Source organism: Rhinatrema bivittatum, chromosome 7 (assembly GCF_901001135.1).
Source record: "Rhinatrema bivittatum chromosome 7, aRhiBiv1.1, whole genome shotgun sequence".
Lineage (NCBI taxonomy): Eukaryota > Metazoa > Chordata > Amphibia > Gymnophiona > Rhinatrematidae > Rhinatrema > Rhinatrema bivittatum.
The window spans coordinates 271,021,197-271,046,246 of record NC_042621.1 but is presented as its reverse complement, the minus strand read 5'-3'; positions in this window follow the sequence as shown (position 1 = coordinate 271,046,246).

Below are 25,050 nucleotides of genomic sequence, written 5' to 3'. Positions count from 1 at the left end.
AACGAATCAAGCTAGATATTTCACTTGGATGCAGCTCCATCACTGCTCTCTACATTAAAGGTGGGGGTGGAAGGGAAATAGAACCAAGAGCTAAGAGAAACAGATAAGTATGAGAGAAAATATGTGTGAAGCTTGCTGGGCAGACTAGATGGGCCATTTGGTCTTCTTCTGCCGTCATTTCTATGTTTCTATGTTTCTATGATACGGTCTCACATAGGAGATTAGTGAGCAAAATAAGAAGCTTGGGAATGGGCGCTAAGGTAGTGTTATGGATTGCAAACTGGTTGACTGACAGGAGACAATGTGTAATGGTAAACAGAACCTACTCTGAAGAAAGAATGATGTTAAACGGAGTGCCACAGGGATCGGTTTTGGAACTGGTTCTGTTTAATATCTTTGTGAGCGACATTGTGGAAGGGATAGAAGTTAAAGTTTGTCTGTTTGCGGATGATACTAAGATATTTATTTATTTATTTATAACTTTTTTTTATACCAAATTTCAAGTAACAGGGTTACTTATCATTCCGGTTTACATTACAACAGTAGAAACATACTGACAAAATATGTCTTACAATGAACAAGGATGTGAACAACTTGGAGAACATAACAGGGAAGAGAAAAGTGTAAACATAACTGGGAAGAGAGCAATGTTAGCAATTACAGCGATTGGATAGGGTAAGGTAACAATAGGAGGGAATTAAGTAATGGAGGGAGAGGAAGAGCTATTGTGGCTGGGAGAATATAAGCTTAGGTCAAGGGTTGTGAAAGTCTGAGGCAGATTGTGGAAAGTCCGTAGCAGTCTGTGGAGTGGAGTGGACACACCTGAAGGCATAGAAAGAATGAAAAGTGATTTAAGAAAGCTTAAAGATTGGTGCTGTAATGTGAGATGGCCTCTTGAGTTTTGAGCTCCTCTCCTACTTCCTCAAATTGAAGCCTTAACAGCAGATTATTGCCAACTTTGGACAGATTTTGTGCTGAAATCTGGTTAAAGATATCAAGATGACCACTTGGAAGAGAATCACAGACTTGAAACAGTTCTCCTTCAGCAAAATTAGTGGGAGACCTTCCTTCTGAAGAAGGCGACAGGCTGCAGAAAAAAATGGGAGGTTCTGGCGACAAAGGAGCAGAAGGCCTCATGATTATCCCCGGCAATGGGTTACATTCTACCTCGGAACCCCCTGATTTTCCGACAAGGTCGGAGATTAGAGAATCATTCTTAGAGCTCCAGAGCTTTTGGCATCCATAACTGGGGCGATGGGGCATCCTGTGGATGATATAGATGTCTGGGTGGAGAATCATGGTGCAATGCTGGAAGTGCTAACAGCCCAGAACAAAACCTTGCTGTCTGAGTTAGAAACACTTGCAGACAAAGTCGAAGAGCACGAGAATTGCTCGAGGAGGTCCAACATTCACATACGAGGGATCCCCGAAGCTGAAATTTACAATGATTATGCTGCAACCACAGCTGAAATATGCCGCTTCCTCCTAAACAGCAAAGGGGAATCAGGGGCTGAGACCGGAGGCGCGGAGATTCATAGGGAAATACCTACAGTACCTGAATGTAAACCAATGAGATATCTCAGATCGAATGTCAGTATATAAAAAATAAAAATAATAAATATCAAAATTGAAAGAGCGCACAGAGCCCTTGGACCCTGACGAGATAACCAATCCCGCAATGTAGTCATCAATCTGCATAATTCACAGTGTAGGAGGAAATAATAAAAATCGCCCGGACCAGATAAACCTGGCAATGGAAGGACTTAAATATTTCCATCTTAACAACCTGGCACCTTCCACTTTTAAGAAATGTTTCGAGCTGCGCGAAGTGACCTCCGCTCTTCAACACAAGGAGATACATTACCGCTGGGCCTTCCCGTTTGCCCTGGTGTAGCCCGTGGCATGTTTAACTCTAAAGCAACTGCCTGTAAGAGAGCTAAAAGCAAGGCTAGACTTGACCTCATGACCACAATAGAACGGCTATCTGACAAACATATGTGAACCCAATCAGTATAGTGTTATCATAAGCTACTAGCTGCGAATTTGGAACTATGCAAGCTAGATGACTTACAAGTGCTACATGCACTTGAAATCATTAGCCAGGCATTTTTTGAAGGCAGCAATAAGTCAGGGCATTTTTTGGCCGATCAACTAAAGGCTAGGATAGCACAAAGCACCATCCCTAAGATTAGGGACAATCGAGGGCATATTCAGATAGCATCAACTGAAATACGAGAGACTTTCACAAATTTTTACCAAACTCTCTACCGGGGGGACTCTGCCATCAATCTACCGGAAATAGACAAGTACCTACAAAGCGTAGACCTCCCTATTTTACCTATAGAAAAGCAACAAGCCCTCGACGCACCCATCACTATTGGGGAAGTACTACAAGTTTTCAAATCGCTTAAGCCTAGTTAGTCTCCTGGGCTTGATGGCCTATATAGTGCCTATTACAAGAAACTTTCATCTACATTGGTAGAGCCCTTAGTGAATCTCCTTAATAGCATGAGAGAGGGTGGCATTATAGTGCAACAGTCCAATGCTGCGGGCATATCAGTTTTCGCAAAATCAGGGAGGGACCCATCATTGTGTGGGTCGTACAGATCTATTTCCTTAATAAATCTGGACCTAAAGATATTAGCTAGAGTGCTTGCCCTTAGGCTTAATAGATATTTACCATTGCTAGTGCATTCGGATCAAGAAGGATTCGTGCCGCAATGCATGGCAGCCAACAATGTTCAGAAAATCATTGATCTCATGTGGTGGGTCCATAAAGAGCAAATTCCTGCTGTACTTTTATCCATTGACGCAGAAAAGGCCTTCAACCTTGTACTTATTTCAAACTTTGCATAGAATGGCCATTGGACCCTTGTTTCTTCAATGGGTACAAAAACTATATGATATAGTCCCCAAGCAAGAGTCAAGGTTAATGGGGGCTATGGGAATGTTTTTGCTATTGGCAGAGGCACCAGACAAGGGTGCCCACTTTCCCCCTTGCTATTTGCCTTATTTTTAGAACAGTTTACAGTTAGGGTACATGCGACACCTATACAAAGGATTACCTTAGGAGCCACCAACCACAAACGTTCTCTCTTTGCCAACGACATCACGTTCATCCTTACAAATCCAAAACAATTTTTAATAGGGGTTGAACATGAGTTAGCTTGCTTCAGCAAGGTTGCTGGATTCAAGGTTAATCTTGAGAAGTCAGAGCTCCTTAATCTTAATTTATCCATTTCAGAGGTCATGGCGATTAAGGGAGCTTCCCTTTCGCTGGGCTAAAACATGCATTAAATATTTGGGGATTCTCCTAGGCCCTCGGGTCATGGATCTGTACAATTTTAATTTTGGGTCTTTGGGGAAAAAAATCGATAAAGACCTAAGTAAATGGGATAGGGGAATGTTTTCTTGGCTGGACAGGATTGCCATTATTAAAATGAGCATGTTACCTAAATTTCTTTACTTATTCTCTTCCCTGCCAGTATACATACCCTCACCAATCTTACGCAGCTGGCAGAAAAAGGTCTTCAATTTTATCTGGAGACGGTGCTCTCCCAGAATCTCACATCATGTACTATTTCTCCCTAGACTACAAAGCGGATTGGGGGTACCAAATCTGTCTTGGTATTATGCAGCCTCCCAATTGCGAGCAATGCTAGATTTTAATCGTCGGACCTTTATTAAACAGTGGGTACAAACTTAACAAAAATTAATTGGGGAGGTGATTGGTACAATGCTTTTCCTGGGCAATTAGGATCACTTTGAGGGTTTGATCTCAATGGAAAAGGAAGCTGGTGGGAGAATATGGGTATTTAACAAACCTTTTATTTCACAATGTGCCCTTCCCGATTGGATTTTGTTACCACTCACGGACCACTGTGTCACACCCAACCACCAAACGCCGCCATCCCGCGGCAGAGACATGCTGCTGCGGGTCCCCACAGGCGTGTGCACAGCAGCCCAATTCTTAAAGGGCCCGCGACGGGAAACCTCAGCAGCACAGATGATGGACATCATCAAGCTGCCCCTATTTAAAGGGCAGCTTGACTTGTCTTCTTGGCCTCAGCTACAGGTCATCTGTCTGAAGCGTTTACCTGCGGTTTGCCTGTTTCTCGTTGGACTGTGCCTGGATTGTTCTTGCTTGCTGCCTGCCCTGACTCGGACTGTGCCTCAGACTCCTCTTGCCTACCGCCTGCCCTGGATTGGATTAAACTCTGGATACCTCTTGCTAGCCATTGGCCCACTCAGAGGACAGCTGTCAGGCCCTGTGCCTAGACCCAGCCTTCGTCGGAGTGTCCGCCAACTATGGCAGAGAGCCAGGGACCCCTTCATGGGGCCTTCCACCCTTTTGCAGCCCAAGAGTGCACGTAAGTAACTGAAAGCTGGGGCCATGGACTCGGTGGACCTATCCGGACTACAAGCCATACCAGGATTAGCACAGAATCCAACAGCAGCAACACTGCCTAGAACTCCTGGCCAATTCCTTGGATTGCCTCAGCTCTTGACTCAATGCCACCGCTATTCAGGCAACTACTCCTCCTCCTGAGACATCCAATATGGCCTCTGCTGCACCCGCCATCCGCTTGCCAGTACTGACACAATATACCGGAGATCCTGCGATGTGTCGAGGATTCCTCAATCAGTGCTTTATGCACTTCAGCCAGGACATTTTTCTACAGACTCTAACTGTAAAGACCACCTTCATCTTATCCCTCCTTGAGGGGATGGCCCTGGCTTGGGCCTCCCCCCTATGGAAGCGTGGTGATCCCCTCCTTCAAAACCTGCAGGAATTAAATAGATTTTCAAGCAGGTCTTTAATGAGCCAGGACGACTCATTATCGCAGGTTCGGATCTGCTTCATCTCCGCCAGGGTACTTGCCCACTTATGGATTATGCCATAGAATTCAGAACTTTGGCTACTGAACATAACTGGAGAGAGGACAGCCTCCTTTGTATTTTCTTGGAAGGATTGTCTTCCAGGATAAAAGACGAATTGGCGGTTCACGATTTACCTAACTCCCTGGAGGAACTTATCAACCTCGCTGGACAGGTCAACTGCTGTCTTCAACAACGGTCTCCAGAATTGAGAGCCCGCCGACCGGTACTTCTCACCCCAACATTTTCTTGTCCTCGAATAGAACCTCATGCAGTACATCTCAGTCCTTTAAGCACCACCGGAATCAAGGAACCCATGCAATTGGGCAGAGCACAACTCTTGATGGAGGAGAAACTCCGATGGCAGAACCTAGGGTTGTTCTTTTATTGTGGTGGAACTGGCCACATCATATCACGATGCCCACAGAAACCGGGAAATGGGAGGACCTAGGAGCTGACAGGGAGTTGTTCCTGGGTCTCACCACTCCCGCTCCCCAACTCATCTTGCCCATCACGTTGGAATTGGAAGGGCAAGCTCATTCCATGCAAACTCTCATTGACTCTGGCTCCGGGGGGAATTTTATCAATGAGGCAGTGGTCCATCTCTTGGGAATACTGGTGGTACCCTGGAACAGTCCCTTAATCATTTCTTCAATCCATGGAGAGCCGCTACCGGGAAGAATAACTTCCAACACAGTTTCTATCCGACTTCAGAATGGAGCTATGCATATGGAAGATCTCTCATTTTTCGTGATCAAAAAAGCCATTCATCCCATGGTCCTAAGACTGCCATGGCTAAGACATCATTCTCTGCAGTTTAACTAGCGACATAGGAACTAGTCAAATGGGGGCTGCGGTGCCAGGACTCATGCTTGGACAAGATGAAACCTCTGTCTACCTATATAGCGACTACGGCCCTCTCAGGGCTTCCTCCACCTTATACAGACTACGCTGATGTATTCTCTAAGGCCAAAGCAGAGGAGCTCCCCCCTCATCGACCATTTGATTGTGCCATCAATTTGCTACCAGGTACTACACCACCCCACGGCCGGGTGTATCCTTTGTCTGCTCCTGAAATGAAGGCCATGAACTTGTATATCAAGGAGAACTTGGATCGAGGATTTATCAGATCCTCTTCCTCTCCCGCGGGGGCAGGGTTCTTTTTCATCTCCAAGAAAGACGGTTCTCTTAGGCCCTGCATAGATTATCGTGGACTAAATGCCATAACTAAAAGAGACTGCTATCCTCTGCCCCTCATCACGGAGCTGTTCAACCCACTCCAAGGAGCCCGAATTTTTACCAAGCTGGATCTCCGTGGGGCTTACAATCTAATGCGAATATGACATGGAGATGAATGGAAGACTGCTTTTAACACTCGCAATGTTATTTGGTGATGCCCTTCGGGCTATGCAATGCCCCTGCAGTATTCCAAAATCTCATGAACGACGATTTCCGAGATCTGTTATATCATTGTGTTGTAGTTTATTTGGATGACATCTTGGTCTTCTCAAAAGATCTCCCCTCTCATTGTCATCATGTTCGACTGGTTCTTCAGCGACTGCAGGAAAATCGACTGTTTGCCAAACTGGAGAAATGCAGTTTTGAACAGGAAAGTCTTCCTTTTCTTGGATACATAGTGTCTAGCCAGGAGTATAACTTGGACTCTGAGAAGATCTGAAGTATTCTGGATTGGCCACAGCCCTCAGGGCTTCACACCTTGCAGAGATTTCTGGGATTCACCAATTATTACAGGAACTTCATTCCCAACTTCACTCTGATCACCGCTCCTCTCACTGCTCTTACTCGTAAAGGAGCTAATACGAAGGATTGGTTTTCTGAAGCAGTCAAGGCATTCCGGAACCTAAAGGAGGTCTTCCTCCAAGAACAATGGCTCCGCCACTCAGATCCCTCCCACACCTTTATCTTGGAGGTAGATGTCTCTGATTACAGGGTGGGTGTGGTACTCAGTCAGCATTCCAGCACCAGAACTATTCACCCGTATTCATTTTTTTCTCGGAGATTCTCACTTTCCGAACGTAATTATAGCATTGAAGACAAGGAAATGTTGGCCATAAAACTGGTGCTCGAAGAATGGCATCAATGGCTAGAGGGTGCACAATACCTGATTACCATCTACATGGACCATAAGAATTTAGAGCACCTGCACCAAGCACAGCGTCTAAATGCTCACCAGGCCCGATGGGCCTTGTTCTTTTCTTGTTTTCATTTCAAGATCCAATACTGCCCTGCTTCAAAGAACCTCTGGGCAAATGCACTATCCCGATCCTTTGAGCCCGAAGAACTGATGGAACCTCCTTGACACATAATTGATCCTGCCTCTTAGCTTCCTCAGTAACTATTTCTACTGGTAAGACGGTGGTGTCTCGCCGTCTCTGACCTAAGGTCTTAAAATAGGCCCACAATTCGAGGATCACTGGACATCCTGGACAAAGGTGAGCCCTGGATCTTCTTTGGCATTTCTACTGGTGGCCTCAAATGCAGACTGATGTGAAGGACTATGTGGAATCCTGTTCCATTTGTGCCCAGCAAAAGCCGTTGGTGGGGAAGCCGAGGGATCTATTACAACCCATACCTCCTCCTAAGGAGTCCTGGATGCATATATCCACTGACTTTATTGTAAATCTTCCCCCGTCCAAAGACAATACAGTAATTTGGGTTGTTATTGACAGGTTCTCTAAGATGGCTCACTTCACTCCTCTTCCAGATCTATCCTCAGTTCCAAAATTGGCCCAATTGTTCGTCACACATATATTTCGTTTTCATGGGCTTCCTAAACATATTATTTCTGATACAGGCATGCAATTCACTGCCATGTATTGGCGTGCTCCGTGTCGCAAATTCTACATCACCCTAGATCATATGACCGCTTATCACCCACAGGCTAATGGTCAGACTGAGAGAACTAATAGAACATTAAAGACTTTTCTAAGAGCCTATGTGTTGCGGTCTCCACCGCTTCCCCCTTGCTAGCTGTGTTCAGGGCTCACCTCCGAGGCCGGGAACGCTGCCTCCGCGGCTCTGCTGTGCATTCAGGGCGTCCACCATTGCTGGGCCATCTCGCTGCCGCCCCGCGCGCACGCGGGGACGCACGTTATGGACGTACGCGCATCGGAAGCCTGACCCCGCCTGAGCTAGTCATGCCACGCCCCAAGCCCGATATAACCGGCGTCCCTCAGTCCTCTCATGGCCTTGCAACGAGGGTTGCTACAGTGTGTAGTTCTTAGTTGCACTTCCGTTGTTCTGCTTCAGATACCGACTTCTGCTTGTTCCTGACTCTGCTTCTGCCTGCCGCCAGCCACCGACCTCTGCTCGTTCCTGACTCTGCTTCTGCCTGCCGCCAGCCACCGACCTCTGCTCGTTCCTGACTCTGCTTCTGCCTGCCGCCAGCCACCGACCTCTGCTCATTCCTGACTCTGCTCTGCCTGCCGCCAGCCACCGACCTCTGCTCGTTCCTGTCTCGACCGCTGCCTGCTGCCTGCCTCAGTCCACGGCTTCTCTGCCGCAGCCGCTACGCTCCTGTCCTCTGGACAGTGCCTCCTGCAGGCCTGGACTGGAACTACTGCCAGACTGTCTTGGGTCCTGATACCTTCTACTTCCTGCCAGGCTCTGGCCTACTCGCTGCTGGCTCCCAGCTTGCACCCTGCAAGTTCCAGTCAAGACACTACTGACTCTGATCCTGCTTCCGCTTGCTCTGTGCTCCCTGGCCTGTTAGCTCTTGCTACTGGACTCTGTGCTCACCCTTGCCCGGGCCTTCCTAGAGAGACTATCACTGTGCGGAAGTCCCAAGGGACTGGGACCCTACGGGCTCCTCCTGGGGGGTCCTGGTTCCCGGGTGAAGAGCTTAGCTGCACTCCCAAGTCCCAAGGTTCTGGGACCCTACGGGCTCCTCCTGGGGGGTTCCCAGTTCCCGGGTGAAGACCCCTACGTGTGTCTCCTAAGTCCCAAGGCTCCAGGACCCTACGGGCTCCTCCTGGGGGGTTCCTGGTTCCCGGGCAAAGACCTGTGCTTGTGGCTCCGCCTCCCGAGCTACTCTACCCAGGGTGGTTCGGCTCAAGGGTCCACTCTCGAACCGCAGCTCCCAGACTGCAACACTATGTCAACCAACACCAGAATGACTGGTCTACCCTTTTACCATGGGCAGAGTTCTCGCATAATTCTCACGCTAGTCATGCTACTGGGACCTCTCCTTTCCAGATCGTCTTTGGGAAACAACCGTTACCTCCACTGCCCCTACCACTATCTGTACCCTCGCCTGCGGCTCAATCCACTGCGCAAGAGTTGGGTGAATTATGGATTCACATGGAGGAGATGCTAAAGCATGCGGCTCGGAAGGCCAAGGCTTCTGCAGACCTACATCGCAGACCTGCTATCCAATTTAAGCCTGGAGACAAGGTATGGCTAAGTAACTGACACTTAGACTCTGCCTACCTTCAATGAGTTTGACACCTCGATATGTAGGGCCATTTCCCATCCTCCGACAAATTGGCCCTGTTACTTACCAGCTACGGCTACCCAGCTCTATGGGCATACATGACGACTTTCAAGTATCGCTCCTTAAACTGCTAGTTCTCACATGGCCTTCTAGGAAGGCACCTGCACCCACCACCATTGCATCTGAGGACCAAATCTACCAAGTAAAAGAAGTCCTAGATGTTCGCCAGAGGAACCGCAAATGTGAATACCTACTTTCTTGGGAGGGTTTTGGCCCTGAGGAGAATTCGTGGGAACGTGCATCGAACATCCTAGACAAGAACCTTCTAAGGACTTTCCATGCTACCTACCCTAGGAAACCCAGATCCCATTGGGGGGGGGGGGGCCCTAAAGGAGGGGATACTGTTACCACTCACGGACCGCTGTGTCACGCCTGACCGCCGAACGCCGCCATCCCACAGCAGAGACGTGCTGCCGCGGATCCCCCCAGGTGCGCACGCAGCAGCCCAATTCTTAAAGGAAACCGTGGCGGGAAACCTCGGTGGCGCAGGTGATGGACATCATCAAGCTGCCCCTATTTAAAGGGAAATTTGACTTGCCTTTGAGGCCTCAGCTACAGGTCCCCTGTCTGAAGCATTTACCTGTGGTTTGCCTGTTATCTCATCGAACTGTGCCTGGATTGTTCTTGCTTGCTGCCTGCCCTGATTTGGACTGTGCCTCGGACTCCTCTTGCCTGCCGCCTGCCCCGGATTGGATTGTACCTTGGATTATTCTTGCTTGCTGCCTGCCCTGACTCACTGTGCCTCAGACTTCTCTTGCCTGCCACCTGCCCCGGATTGGATTATACTCTGGATACTTCTTGCTGGCCATTGGGCCACTCAGAGGACAGCTGTCAGGCCCCGTGCCTAGACCCAGCCTTCGTCGGAGTGTCTGCCTGCTATGGCAGAGAGCCAGGGACCCCTTCATGGGGCCTTCCATCCTGTCGCAGCCCAAGAGTCCACATAAGTAACAAATTTCAAACCCATCAACTTTATGCATGGTATGAAAAAGGGATCACCACCATTGGCCATTTACTGCACCAGGGTAAATTGTTGTCCAGAGAAGTGCTGACAGAGCTATATAATATTGATTCTATTAATTTCCTGGCCTATGCGCAAGTCACGCATTTTGTCAACTCTTTACAGAAAGCAAACCTCTTGCGAAACGGGAGATCTTTACTTGAAAGTTTCTATATGAATAGTAACTCAATTACTGGTTCTATATCAAACATTTATAATCTGTTTTTCTACTGTGAACCCTGTCATTTCAAACACATTGAGCATTGGGAAGCGGATCTAGGCCGGCAGTTAGGACCCAAAACCTGGGGGGATATCACTCATATAGCCAGTAAGTGCTCTATCTCGGCCAGATTGCACGAAAATTGCTACAAAATGATCTACTGTTGGTACTTTACCCTGGATACATAAATTTCATCCAAATATCTCAGACTCCTGCTGGTGTATGTGTGGGGAACTTGGTTCCTATTTTCTTATATGGTGGAACTGCCCACAGATTTCGCCTTTCTGGGGATCAGTGTTTTCCTGGCTGAGCAAGGTCCGAGGGATGTCACTAGCTCCCTCTGCTGAAGCGGTCCTATTACACTTACCACCACCTGGGCTGAATAAATAGCAACAGAAACTCTGTGTGCAGGTATTTATAGCTGCTCGCGGTTTAGTTGCATCCCAGTGGAAGGCAGTTCAGGTACCATGTATTACTAATGTTGTTGAAAGATTATATGCCTGTTACGGGCTTACATCTTTAATGGCTGCTAAGCACAAATGAATGTCCTCCTTCATACAAACATGGAACGCTTTCTTAGATTTTTATGTGCAACAATAATATGACAGCCTTTTGATTCACAATCTATTGTCTGTGTTTAGAGCGATGTACAGCTTATACTAGGGGTGTGCATTCGTTTTGAACGCATATGTAAAACGCAACTTATTATTTTTTTTAACTTAAAAAAGTGATGAGGCGCAACGATCGCGATTTCCAACTTATTCAACATAGCTATGTTGAATACGTCGAACCTAAATAAACACTTAAACCCCCCACCCTCCTGACCCCCCCAAGACTTACCAAAACTCCCTGGTGGTCCAGCGGGGAGTCGGGAAGCCATACCTGTATTCCTTTGCGAGGAGCACGTGACGTCGGCGTCACGTTGGAGTGACGCGGACGTCACGTGATTCACCGCGCCTCCGCTCCGGGACCCCCGTTGGACCCAACCGGAACTTTTGGACCCCCCCAAGCTGGCCAAAAGTTCCGGTTGGGTCCAACGGGGGTCCCGGAGAGGAGGCGCGGTGAATCACGTGACGTCCGCGTCACTCCGACGTGACGCCGACGTCACGTGCTCCTCGCAAAGGAATACAGGAATGGCTTCCTGACTCCCCGCTGGACCACCAGGGAGTTTTGGTAAGTCTTGGGGGGGGATTAAGGAGGGTGAGGGGTTTAAATTTTTATTTAGGGAACTGGTGAACATATGGACATAGCCTCAACTTATGGAATTCTCCATATGTCCATATTGACCGAAATTGACCCTCACCTTCAACTTATGGACTTATCAACATAAACTTTCAAGGGTGGAATGTTTTGTTTAACTGCCATATATATACTATGTGTACTGCTGCTTAAAGGGCTCTATTAGAGGGGGGGTTTGGGGGTTGACTATCAAGGTGTAACAACTGTTTGCTGTTTACTGCATTGAATGATTTCTAAAACTTTAATAAAAACATTAATTATAAAAAAAAAAAGAAAGAAATCTTAAAGACTGGTTGAGGATTTGGCAGCTGGGATTTAATGTCGAGAAGTGCAGTGCCATGCATCTGGGGTGTGGTAATCCAAAAGAGCTGTATGTGTGATGGAGGCTGAAAGACTAATGTACATGGATTGGGAGAGGGTCCTTGGGGTGACAGTGTCTGCCGATCTGAAAGCATCAATGCAATATGTCAAGGCGATAGCTAAAGCCAGAAGAATGCTGGGCTGCATAGAGAGAGGAAAAACCAGTAAGAAAAAGGAGGTAGTGATGCCCCCGTACAGTTCCTTGGCAAGGCCTCACCTGGAGTACGGTGTACAGTACCGGAGCCCTTATCTCAAAAAGGAGAGAGACAGGATGGAAGCGGTCCAAAGAAGGGCGACCAAAATGGTGTGGGGGCCTTGTATCAGAAGAGTTATGAGGCGAGGCTGAAGGATCTGAATATGTACACCCTGGAAGAGAGGAGGTGCAGGGGAGATATGATACAGACCTTCAGATACCTGAAATGATTTAATGATGCACAAACCTTGAACCTTTTCTGATGGAAAAGAAACAGGAGAAGTAGGGGTCACGACATGAAAATCCAGGGGGGGGGGAGGACTCAGAACCAACATAAGGAAATGTTTTTTCACAGAGAGGTGTAGTGCGTGCCTGGAATGCCCTTCAGGAAGAGGTAGTGAGGTCGAAAACAGTAAATGAATTCAAAAGATCATGGGCCCTGACGTTTACAGTCTGGGGTGCTGATACGCTGACACTGGGGATAAAGCTTCTTCTACTGCCAAATCCAAAAGCAAAGAACATTCAAGCAGCATTGTCTGAATTATCAGGAAGGCTGCCCACCAGGCAAAAATACTGCAGTGATTTTGTTATGGGTTTGACAGTTGCTTGGTTTTTGCTTTTAAATATTACTTATCCTTAACATAAGGCATGGGGGTAACCTGCATGGTGCGGCAGTTACTGCCCTTAACAGGCACATGGGGGTATCTTGCATGGAGCAGCACTTACTGCCCTTGGCGGACACTCGGGAGGTAACCTACACGGAGCGGCAGTTACTGCCATAAAAAGCTTGCTGGGCAGACTGGATGGACCATTTGGACTTTTTCCGCCGACAATACTATGTTACTGTGTTTGAAATTCTGCATCTTTTCTCCTCTGTCTCGCCTCTCTTCCAGGTTATACATATTAAGATCCTTCAGTCTCATCTCATATTGTGCTTGCCTTTCTCTAGACTGCATGCATTCTGTCCTTATTTTGTCTCAGATTAAGTCACCAGAACTGAACACTGTATTCCAGGTGAGGCCTCACCAAAGGTGTATACAAGGGGCCTTAACTCCTCCTTTTTTCTGCTGGTTATACCACTTTTGATGCAGCATTCCTCTGGCCTTTGCCATCGCCTTGTCACATTACTTTGCCACTTTCACATCATCAGACATTGTCACCCCCAATGTCTCCCTCCCAGTTCAGTCTGTCAATCCCCAGCACATTCAATTCCTTCAGATTGCTGTACACTTCTTGGCACTGAATCTCAAAACCTTTGGCTTCTTCTCGAGCTTTTGTAGGTCCACTCTGTGGCAGAGCTTAGTGTCATCTGCAAAAAGAAACATTTTACCTTCTAATCCCTTCACAATATCGCTGACAAAGGTAGTGAAAAGATTTGGTCCCAGGAGCGATCCTTGTGGAACTCCACTTGTCACTCTTCTTTCTTCGGAATAGCTTCCATTTACCACTACTCGCTGACTTCTCTCAGTCTGTCATTTGCTATTTACTGAGAGGGTAGTTTGCCATCAGTTACAGGACCATCTGGGGAAAGCTAATGCTTTCTTCATGCTTGTCAATTTGGAATTCAAAAAGGGCATTAAGTGACTACATTCTTAGCCTGGTCAATAGAATGCGAATAGAGGCGGAGAAGGGAATATATTCCCTGTTAAGTTTATTAGATCTGCCTGCCACCTTTGATTCTATTGACCATGGCCTTTTGAGTCAATGCTTGAGGGATTTAAGATTATATCTGGTAAAGCTGTGAAGTGGGCTGTCACACTGCACCTACTGGGTGCATTGGAGATCTTCTGTCCCTGTTCTAGGTACTTTAAAAAATGGTGGCCATCACTATGGTACCATCTTTGAGCTGGATGGCCCCATTTTTTTAAGTACTTGGAGCTGGGGCAGGAGTGAGGAAGCTTCGTTTCTTCCCCTAAGAATTTTGCCAGGACTGCTGGAAGGGGTTAAGTGGGGACCAGGGAGGGAGCTCCTTGGCAGGTTTTAATAGGTGGGGGCAGGAGAGGACTGGTGAGGTTCCAGCTGGGCCTGGGCAAGCCCCGTTTGAACTCAGGCCCTGGGCTAAGTTACATATTGTTACAAACGGGGTGTTTTAGTGTGCCCTTGGGCCTCAGCCCGACCCCAGATGGATCCAGGACCGAATTGAGGGTTGATGGCATGTTCCACTATGGCAGATGGTCTTACCCTCTGCCAGGCCTGCAAGCTCCCAAGGCCAACAACAGAATGATGTTGGAATGTGAATGGTCCTCCGACCATTCCGAGCCCTTTCGGACCTGCCGCTTAGATCGGCATGGAGCAGCAGGTCTGGCCTGAGGATGAGGGCAGACGGGCCTTGACACGAAGACATGACACCAAGGCTGATGCGGACAGCATCAGAGACGAGGGCTGGAACAAGATATGACACCAAGGTAGTTGAGGACATGACACCAAGGCTGATGCGAAGACATCACGGACCAGGGTCAATGCGATGACATCAGGAACAAGACGTAGACATGATACCAAGACTGATGCAACGGCATCCAGGACGAGACAAGGAACTTGATTAAGTCCAGATGAGACGAGAGATTGGGCAGAAGGACATTGGCACTGTCTCTCAGGGCGCCCTACACAGTCCATCCTCGGGACTGGTCGCGGACCACCCTGTCCCACAGCGCACCCTACACAGCCCGAGGAGGCTGGTCATGGACCATGCTGAGAATGGGACGAGCGCAGGGAAGAATCCAGCCAAGGCAGAACTTCAACGACGGAGCCATAAGTCGCCTGGAGCTCCAAAAAGGCTGGCAGGACGAAATGGCTCAGGAGCACAGGACACCAGTCCACCTGCAGGCCACTCCAGCCCGGAAAAGATGTCATCCGAGGGAGTCGGGTCTGATAGTACCAGAAGACTCAGGAGCGCTGAAGCAAACACCAAGAAGGGCAGGACACCAAGGAACCTGGGACATCAGGAAGCAGAGGATCAAAACAAGACACCAGGACACCTGGACGAGGATCTCAGGCATGAAGACATGGCATGACAAGGAACAGAAGAGATGAGGAACTCCATGGAGAAGATAGAAGACCTGATGGAGCTCTGGCAGGCAGGAGCCTCCAGAGTGAAGTAACTCCGATGCAAGGCAAGGCTGACTGGAAGTTGAAGTCCTTTTATAGGGCTGCAGACAGGCTACTCCCTGGGAGGAGTTTGGAAGGCCCACACCTAGCTGGCCCTATAACTACGGAGGAGTGCTGCGGGTCGGACCCTAGGGAGAAGGGCATGGCTCAAACCAGGAAGTCCATGCAAGCACAAGCAAGCCTCAGGCAGGCCCAAGAACATTGCGGCCTCCCAGGCCCTGGAGCAAATCCTGGATAGTTCGTAGGCAAGACCCCGGTTTCGGAGTGGCCTCCAGGAAGAGGTAAGGAGCCTCCCATAGCACCGCTACAGGAGGGTTCATAACACATATGTGGCAGGAGTAGAGGTTGGAGGAGCCTGGGAATGCCCAACTGGGCAGGCCTGTACCTTTGATTAAATTGTGGCAAGGCGGGAGGGTGATACTTGGGCCACGGGAGGCCGATTTTTTTAAAACAATTCAGGTATTTTTTTTGTTTTGAGGGGTTTTGCAGTTTATTGTTTGTTTTTTTGTAAGTTGTGGTGTGGCAAATGAAATGAAATGGAAAAATATTTAAAAAAACATGAAATGAACCACCACCAAAACAAAAAAAAATGAACCGAACCTAAAATGTAGGGTCTGTATATCCCTATGGACTTGTAGTTCTGATTTCTCTAGGAAAATCACAAATTCATGCATGCAGTGGAATAAAACTAAGTTTGGATCAGTTTGTCCACCTTTGCCTTGACCTTAATGCAACACAATTGTTCATTTAGTGCAACCAATTCCAGGCACAACTCAGTCAACCAACTTACCCTTTGGTGTTTCCTCATCTTCAGCCCACCTGTTGATGTGCTTCATGCAAATACTGTTTTCCCCAATCTGATCCCCTGGGCCTTCCAGATGAGGCCAAGCTGCTGTTTCTAGCATTGACATGCCCAGTGACACTTATTCCCCCTCTTGACTTTGAACAAGTGATATAAAAAGCATTGGGCATCTACATATAGGGATACATTTTCAAAGGTTTAGGCACTTATTACCCATATAGAATTAAAGTTAACCCAACTAAATCAGCAATTTATTTATTTATTTCAAAACTGTATATTCTGCTCATATCTAAAATTCATAGCATTCATAATAAAACATGATAAAATCATAGAACATGAAAAATATATAACATCAAATCACAATCATAAACAGTATAAAAAACATAAAAACCTAGAGGTCCATATTCAAAACCCATTTAGATGGATGATGTTATCCATCTAAATGACTTACGTATCTGTCTATATTCAGCCTTTATGCAGCTAAATTCTAGCCAGTTAATAGGTTAGGTGGCTAGAATTTAGCCAAAAAAGTTAGGGGTGGTCCAGAGGCATAACTGGAGGAGCTGAGTTAGCTGGTTAAGTTAACTGGCTAACTCCAATATTCAGAGATAGCTGGATGACTTAGCCTGCTAAGTCTGGTTGAGTCAAAGAGCTGTCCTAAAGTTAGCCAGCTATAGTTAGCCAGATAACTAGTTAAGATAGCTGGCGATATTCATTCGTGTGACTGACAGACTGCTGAATATGCCTCCAAAGTTTGCCAGATACGTTTATCCGACTAACTTTGCTATCCGGACTGTGTCTGAATATAGACCTCATAAGATACATAATAACATAGAAACAACAAAGTGTCAAACACACATAAAATATACTGAGGTTCATATTCAGAGGCATTTTGCTGGATAATTTAGAAGTTATCCAGCTAAATGAAGATTTGGGCACTTATCCCCAGACTTATCTGGCTAAATCTGGTTGCACCAAAGAGCTGCCCTAAAGTCAGCCAGATAAAGTTATCTGCTAACTTTTTCTGGCTATTCAATAATGTGGCTGTACTTCCAAACAGGCCGATACAGTAAAGCGCGGCCGCAGTTACCCCGTTTCTAACCCGCTGTTTACTCACAATTTTGCCGCGTAAGTTTTTACCGATTCTTACCGCTTCTTTAACCCGACGCGTATCCCTTTCCGCCCGCGGCATGTATATGTATGTAAACGATCCGATTAGCTATTCCCTCCCATACAGTAAAGTGCGCCCCGACTATCGCCTTTTTAACCTGCTATCTTGCCGCGTCTTTTACCTACTAATTTACCGCCTACCCTGACCCTTGTGTTAGTGTGGTTCACTGGTTGCTCAGCATATTCAATTTAAAGCTTTAACCTTGGTATTTAAGGCTCAGCATGATCCCATACATTCCATTGCACTGTCTGTATTCACAAGAATGTAATTATCTGATGATACCACCAAAAGCTGCCCAGTCCCAAACCAACCCAATCCACAGAAAAAAAAATGCTTCTCGCACTTAGCCGCCCAGTCCCAAACCAACCCAATCCACAGAAAAAAAAATGCTTCTCGCACTTAGCCGCCCAGTCCCAAACCAACCCAATCCACAGAAAAAAAAAATGCTTCTCGCACATAGCCGCCCAGTCCCAAACCAAACCAACCCAATCCAAGCCCCAGCAGAAAAAGACGAAATTTCACAGTCCCAAACTTTCCCCCAGCCCCCGCTCACCTGCCCTGGCCGCAGCCACGCAAGCCCCCAGCAGCAGCAGTAGAAGGGCGTCGAGAGAGAGCGGCGAGAGAGAGTGGCTTCAGCAGCCCCGCCGGCAAAGATGAATATGTGCACCCCTGTAGGTCCAATATGGGCGCTCAAGGCAGTGAAGGCGCATGTGCACATTCCGTGACCTCCGACGTCCCGGTCACGGTGTGTACGCATGCGCCTTCGCTGCCTTGAGCGTCCATATTGGACCTACAGGGGTGCACGATTTCATCTTCGCCGGCGGGGCTGCTGAAGCCGCTTTCTCTCGCTGCTCTCTCTCGACGCCCTTCTACTTCTACTGCTGCTGCTGGGGGCTTGCGTGGCCGCGGCCAGGGCAGGTGAGCGGGGGCTGGGGGAAAGTTTGTGACTGTGAAATTTCGTCTTTCTCTGCTGGGGCTTGGATTGGGTTGGTTTGGTTTGGGACTGGACGGCTAAGTGCGAGATGCATTTTTTTTCTGTGGATTGGGTTGGTTTGGGACTGGGCGGCTAAATTTCGTCTCTCTCTGCTGGGGCTTGGATTGGGTTGGTTTGGGACTGTAGGAGAGCCATCCATTTCCTGGTACCTGTCATTTCAAACGTCATTTGAAATGACATTTGAAATGACAGGTACCAGCACACCCAGGATACTGTATAGGTACTGTATAGCACCTATACAGTAAAATGGATTGCGCTTCATGGATGCACGTTGGACGCGGCTTGCATTTGCATGCCATTTAAATACAGTATCAAGCGGTAGGTGATCCGAACTGTGCGTGCGGCAAACGCAGGTACGCTGGGCACTAATGCACCTCTTTCTACCGCCCCTTACTGTATCGGCCCGTGGGTTAGCTGGATAGGTTCATCTGGCTAAGGGGTCATTTATCAAAATGCGATAAGGCGTTTTTGCATGCGTTAAGGGCTTATCGCATGCGATAGGCCTTTAACGCATGCGATCGCACCATATCTATGGTGTGATGCAAATTCAGAAAATAGGAGGAGAGTGGGCTAGCCTGTCTGCGAAGAGCTATCGCACAGCTGTAATGCTGATTTTAACTACACATCTTTGGATTGCATTAGGCTGGGTGATAGCTGCTGTGACCGTGCGGTAAGGTCTCATCGCCATTTGTGATGTCTCCCATAAGTCCTATTTCAGGGAGGGAGAGGGAGAGAGAGAGAGAGAGAGAAAATAACAACATACTATATCCAGCACAACATGGATTCCGCAAACACTACAGTACAGAAACATTGCTATTAGCTCTATCAGATAATATCTTAAGAGGATTCGATACAGGAACACACTACATTCTGGTTCTATTAGATCTCTCTGCAGCATTTGACACTGTAAATCACAGAATACTAATCAATAGACTGAAAGAAATAGGACTCACTAACAAAACACTAAAATGGTTCGAGTCATACTTAAACAATAGATGTTTTCAGGTACAAATAAAAAATGCACTTTCAGATAAAGTCAAACTGCTAACTGGTGTCCCACAGGGATCAGCCCTATCTGCAACACTCTTTAACATCTACCTCCTCCCAGTATGTCACTTACTAGCAGGACTGGGAATCGTACATTACATTTATGCAGATGATATACAATTACTGTTATCCATTCCAAACACCATTGAAGAAACAATGAAACTAGCCAATATGTACCTAGAAATAATCAAACAGCTCCTAAACCAGATGGAATTGGTTATATACATTGACAAAACTGAATTCTTACATCTTGAACGTAAAAACACTCACCACACACAACCAACATTCACAATCAAAAATATTCAAACCACCGAGTTAGCAACAAAAGTTAGGAATCTAGGAGTAATAATTGACCCTGAGCTAAACATGAAACAACACATCTCATTGAAAATAAAAGAAGGTTATGCAAAACTAATGATCCTAAGAAGACTAAAACCTCTATTAACGATTAACAATTTTCGCACAGTTCTACAAGCAATGATATTCGCTAGCACAGATTATTGTAACTCCCTGCTGTTAGGACTACCTCAATCTACAATTCGGCCTCTGCAAATATTGCAAAATTCCGCTGCCAGAGTTTTGACAGGCAAAAAAAAGAGTGACCATATTACAGGAACACTTGCTGAACTCCACTGGCTTCCAATTGAACAAAGAATACAATATAAAGCACTTTGTATAATCCATAAACTAATCCACGATGATAAAGCCGACTGGCTTAACACAGCACTGCGCGTGCATGTACCACAAAGAAACCTGAGATCTGCAAATAAAGCTCTACTAACTGTCCCCTCTGTCAAATCAGCACATCTCACGCAAGTAAGGGAAAGAGCACTGTCACTGGCTGGTCCTGTATTCTGGAATACCATGCCACTCGAAATAAGACTACAGACAAATCTGAAATTATTCAAAACTAATCTGAAAACCTGGCTTTTTAAACAAGCATTTTATAAAGATAAAGAAAAGGAGAAAAATAGTTGAGCGATAAGGATGCACCAAGCTAGAAGTTTTTAGTAACCTACATAAGCATATTAATGTTAAAATCAAACTGCCTAATTTGTTCCTAGCAATCAGGTTTAATTTACACACCTAGTTTATTATTTTACATTGTTACCGTACTATGATGGCACACGAGTAATTTGTAATCTATACCACCCATATTTCTCTTTATCGTGCCCTTCTGTAAACCGTTGTGATGGTATTTAACTTAACGACGGTATAGAAAAATTTTAAAATAAATAAATAAATAATGTCATGGCCCATAGGCAGGTATTTGTATCCCTATGGTAGGCCCACCTAGTAACTTGAGGTGGGGATTAGGTAAGTGTAGGGGGTTAGGGGCCACTTTGACATTCTACGTGGCACCTACGAACAGAACAGTGGTCTCTTGTGAAGATTTGCTGGCCTTCGGAGTGAGGAAACTCACTCCAAGATGAGATTTGGGCAAGGTTCTCTCAACCTAGCTTGATGTTACCCAGGTAGAGAGTCCCTCAAGCTAGGTTGAGAGAACCGCATTTTGATAAATCCACCCCTAACTTTGCTATTCAGACACTAACTGAGTATGGTCCTCATGAACTGCTCAAAAAACAATCTTAGTCTTGCTAAAAAAAAAAAAAAAGGATGATTCCTCTGCTGCGCTAATTGATTCCTTGTAAATAAGTATAAATTGCCTTGCTAAAAAACAGCCAAAGAAGTAAGGCTCCTATTACCCATAAAAATACATTGCTCAAAGTACGATCTCAGCCTTGCTAAAAAAAAAAAAAAAAGATCATTATTCTGCCTCACTAAATGCTTCCTAATAGAAAAGAATCTTAACTGCCTTTCTAAAAGTAACTGGACACGGGAGGTCCCTAATAACATCGGGGAGGGTGTTCAGGGCAACTGGATTTTTAGCCTTAAGAAAATACATGCCTAATTTTATCATGCACGTACTTCTAGCTGTATAGAAGAGCCATTTTGGAGGCATGGTTGGAAACTACGTAAGTAGATTTCAGTTGAAAATATGTGCATAGTAGGAATGCCACTAATGTGTACTTTTTGCCATGATTTAACATCAAGTTGGGGTAGGCAGGCAGTTCTAGCCTCATCTCAAGCTTACATTCAAATACAATGCGTATGGCAAATCTTGTGCATGAAAATCGACTGGGTTTGCGTTAGATTGCGTGCAATTCCAGTTAGGAACCCTACTGAAAACCTACCCCACAGAGGTCAGTTCTCATTTACAGCTGAGTCAATTCCTGTCATCCGAGGGAATTATGGCCCTAGTAAGCATAGTCACAAAACATCTGTAAATCTCACGTGCACACAGCTCTTTAGTAGTATTTCAATGTTTTTACAACAAATTCCATACAAGGGTAATGAGCTCCCGTCCCAAAGAGCTTACACTCTAAGGGGGAAACAGAAGTCTATTCTGAGTCTATGAGAAAAAGGCTTAGTAACTTGAACCCAAAGTGATTTGTCCACAGTCTTGAGTGTCAATGATAAGAGCAGGATTTGAACCCGGGTCCCCTGTATCCCAGGCCATGAATCTCATGCTTTCTCTCAGTCCTTCTAGTGCCCAATAAGACCCATAGCTTTTCTTTTCATCTATTTCTCTGCACTTGAGCTAGTGAGAATGGTCTCCCTTCCAAACCTCCAGGACACGCCACAGATGCAAGCCGTGGCATTTGACTTACCAACATTGTACTGCAGCTCCCACTTTCAAGGATGCCAGAGCCATTGCTCAGTAACTACAGATTTCTTCTGTTATTGGCCCCATGCTGTACCACTAACAGTCTGATTAGTTTTGTCACAGGGCAGAGGGTTTCCTCATTACTGTCTCTTTTTATTACTGTTGCACAGCAGGGAGGAAATGGAGAAAAATGAAAATTAAGAGGGTTGCTGCCGATTTGTTTGCTGTTGTTTAAACTTAAAACTAAAACGAAGGCCAAAGACCCTTTTTTTTTTTTTCCCATTTACTGAAAATTACCAAAGAATGGGTCATCAAATGCTCATAGAACAGTGTCCGTGTTCCTAGAGTTGTTTAGTTTAATGCTACTTTCATTTTTAAAATGTTTCTGGCAGTAAAAAGGTTTTATACTTACACTTCAACAGAACAACAGAAGACATCTGCAGATAACAACCGCTTGGTCCACCCCAGTCCGCTCATTTGTACTTCTCTGCTAAGAACATAGGAAATGTCAGACTGGGTCAGACCAAAGGTCCATCAAGCCCAGCATCCTGACTCTGAGAGTGGCCAGTCTAGGTCAGAAGTACCCAGTAGGACCCTAAAGAACAGGTCAAATCCTTCTTACATCTAACCTGGGATAGGCAGTGGCCTTCCCAGGTCTATGTGGCTAACAGTGGTATATGGGCTTTTCTCCAGGAACTTGCCTAAACCTCTTTCCCTGTACGTACCTGGATCAGTCCAGACCCTGGGTTATGTCACCAATCCAGCAGAGGGAGGCAGAGAAAACATTCTAATGACTCTGACGTATACCCTGCAGCGCCACCTGCAGCCAATCAGTATTTCTCTGTCTCCCAGCAGAGGTGGACGTCCCTAACCCCTGCAGTCTGTGGTAGTTTGTTATTTTTTTAGTCAGGTAGTTTAGGAGTTAATTTTTTGCAGACTTTCTTTTTCTTTTGAAGAGAGCCTGTTCTTTTCATTTAAGTTATTTAAAAAAAAAAAAAAGGTTTTATTTTTCTTCACAGCTGTTTCACTGCCTCCCGGGAGGTTGCCAAGTCCTGGGAGGACTATCCCTCCTGGTTTTTGAGGCTGCCGGAGTTGGGGAGGTTTTCAACCCAGCAATCACTCCTGGCAGGGGTGATACCGGGGGGGGGGCCCGGCTCACTCACCCTACTTGGAGCAGCTCCTGGAGGCCGCGGTGTTTCGGTCAGGTAAAAAAAAAAATAATAATAATTTTTTATTTCTGAATCGTTGTTTACTTACCTTTTGGTGTTCGGTGGGCCCGTGCCTTTGTTTTTCGCCGGGGTTTCTTTTAGTTTTTTAGTTTTTTTCATACTTTTTATTTCGTGGCATTTTTTCTTTATAATGCTGCGAGGCACGGCCTGCCGCGCTTGTGGAGATGCGCGGGCGCGTCTCTCCAGGGAGAGTCTCTGTTCATCCTGTCTCCCCGGGGGGGGGAAGGCTCATCAAGTTTGCGGATAACAAAAGGGACTCGGCCACTTCGCGCGGCCCCAAAACCTCGGCCCAGCTGCTCTCCTGCCCCGGACTCATTTCGCTGCAGTGCTGGAACTGAAGCACTCCTGTCTACTCTGAGGGTGGCGACACAATAAGCTATTCAGGGTGCTTCTGGCCCGCCTCCGCTGTCGCCGCAGCCGGCAGTCCCTGGGGGTGGACAAGCTGCGCGAAACAGGGCCATATTTATCGGCGGAAAGCCTGGAGGAGATTTCAGATTCTTCTTCCTCTTCTTCTGCCTTTTCAGGGGATTTTCTTCGTTTTCTTCGCAAAGCTTACAAATCTAAGAAATTTCATAAGAGACATAAGAGTCTCTCATCTGAACAGAGGTTAAAGCCACGTTCCTCAAAAAGGGCTAGTTCCATGAATTTGGGAGTGGGGTCAGCTCCAAAGCGTCCCCTTCGTCCGGGTCAGACAATTTTTTCTTCTTCAGATGATTCTGAGCATGGCTCTTTACCTATCCCGGACAAGTCCTTGCCAGAGGGGGATTTAAATGAAGACCCTGCTTTGAGTATTAGTTCAGACCCTCATGTTGCGGATGGGGATGACCCCAAAGTAGTCTGCCTGTTTAGAAGAGAGGAACTTAGTCCCTTAATTCCAACAATTTTACTGGAATTGGGTCTCGAGGCTCCAGTGAAGGATTCTTGGATAGGTGACGTTGACCCAGTGTTGCTTGGCCTTAGAGGTCCCACGACATCATTTCCTTTTCATCTTTCTCTCACTGACCTTATGTACCGGGAGTGGGATACTCCTGAGTTGGGGCTTAAGGTAGCATGAGCCATGGAAAAATTGTATCCATTACCTGAGGAAGCTTTGGAAATTTTAAAATTTCCTAAGGTGGATGCCGCTGTTTCAGCCATCACTAAGAAAACAACTATTCCAGTAACTGGGGCTACGGCTCTTAAAGATCTCCAAGATCGTAAGCTGGAGGTTCAGCTTAAGCGAATTTTAGAGGTTTCTGCTCTTGGTGTGCCGGTGGCCATGTGTTGTAGCTTGGCTTTGCGAGCTGGACTAATATGGGTCCAGGCTTTACAAAACAATTCTTCCCTCTCCGAAGAGGAAGTTGCTCAGGCTGGTAGACTGGAAGCTACAGTTGCTTATAGTGCAGATGCTTTATATGATCTCATTAGGACCTCAACTCGCTCTATCGTTGCTTCTGTATCGGCTCGCAGACTTCTCTGGTTGAGGAATTGGTCCACAGACGCATCCTCCAAAGCTCAATTAGGGGCTTTACCCTTTAAGGGAAAATTATTATTTGGTAAGGAATTGGAAGATTTAATTTTGTCCCTAGGGGAAAATAAGATTCACAAATTGCCAGAGGACCGTCCTAGACCTAGAAGCTCTTTTTCATCTCGCT